A 1373-nucleotide genomic window follows, 5' to 3' on the forward strand; every position below is an offset into this window, starting at 1 on the left:
TACCGATTTGATTTTTATGGGGGGGGGGGGGGGGGGGACTAGGATGAAATTTGAAAAAAATAGGCCTTGGTCTGATTTAATAAAGTTCGTTTTATATGAAGACTGTAACATAATGTTCTTGTAATAGCTTCAATATCTTTACAGATTGGTTTCTTCCAATCTAATTAAAATATCGAGTAAAATATTGATCTCTGATTACGTAATGATTGGGTTTCTTCAGTTTGAATAGTTCTTTAAACTTTGTTGCTGATGGATTAAGAATAAATAGTACAATTAAGCAATCCTTGTTCCTCTACGCTGTCAAATGTTCCAACTGGTGTGTTGTTCTTCAAGTAGGATTTAAGAACTGACTAATGTTTATCTCTATCCACCTTTAATGCAGTACACGTTATCAGAAAGTGATGGGTATCTTCACGGCTAGTTTCACATAGCAGGCACTTGTCACTTTCTCTACCTCTTGTGATTTTTTCTCTGTCTGATTGTAATGTGTAAGTTCTTGTGATTAACCCTTGCTTTAATTTCGGCCTTTTTCACTTCGATAGTTGTATTTGGTACTAGCTGCCAGATTTGATGAGGCTTTCAGATAGGCTGTTGATTTATATCAAGACATTGCATAGTGGTTTTATTTTCTTTCTCTTCTAACCACTGTTTTTCCCTATGCATGTTTATTGCTTTTTTTACAGTCCTTTTCCAAATCTGTTTTTTTGGTTTATTGTTCATTATTTCTTGTGCCTTTGGTAGGCCATATTTATCCAAAATTTCTTTTAATCTATTTATAAAGTTGTTACTATTTGGTGGTGACATGCATAGTTGCCTTTCTATTATCATGAATTCGATGCTAGCTCTATCGACTTCACTATCCTGAATAATGCCTCCGAAAAAAGTAAGGACAAGACGATCGACAGTTGCCTGTATTGGCTCCACCCCAAGCATAACATATGTGGCGGCGTTTGTTGTTCTGTTTGGCAATCCCTGAATTTGTCTACAGACCTGTTGTTGAAGTCTTTCAAGCTTTAAAATGACAGTTTTTGTATAATTCATGATCTCTATACCATACAAGCATCTTGGAATTGCATATGTTTGCCATACTTTAAGTGCTACTATAGGTGACATTCCTTTTCGTGCGTGAAGGCCTAGACCTAACATTGCGTATACAGTTTTCCTTGCGGTTTTCAACCTATCCTCGATATTCAGCTTATTTTGGGAATCTCTGACTAGCCCTAGATGTTTTGTTTCTGACTTTTGATCTATAATATCATTTCCAAGTTGAACAGAGAAGTTTTCACATTTTGTTGTTAATGGCACTATATCAGACTTATTTGGATTTATTGTCACTAGGTCTCTCTTTGTGCTATCATGTACAATATCTAATA

Source organism: Mytilus trossulus, chromosome 6, assembly GCF_036588685.1.
Source record: "Mytilus trossulus isolate FHL-02 chromosome 6, PNRI_Mtr1.1.1.hap1, whole genome shotgun sequence".
NCBI classification, from domain to species: domain Eukaryota; kingdom Metazoa; phylum Mollusca; class Bivalvia; order Mytilida; family Mytilidae; genus Mytilus; species Mytilus trossulus.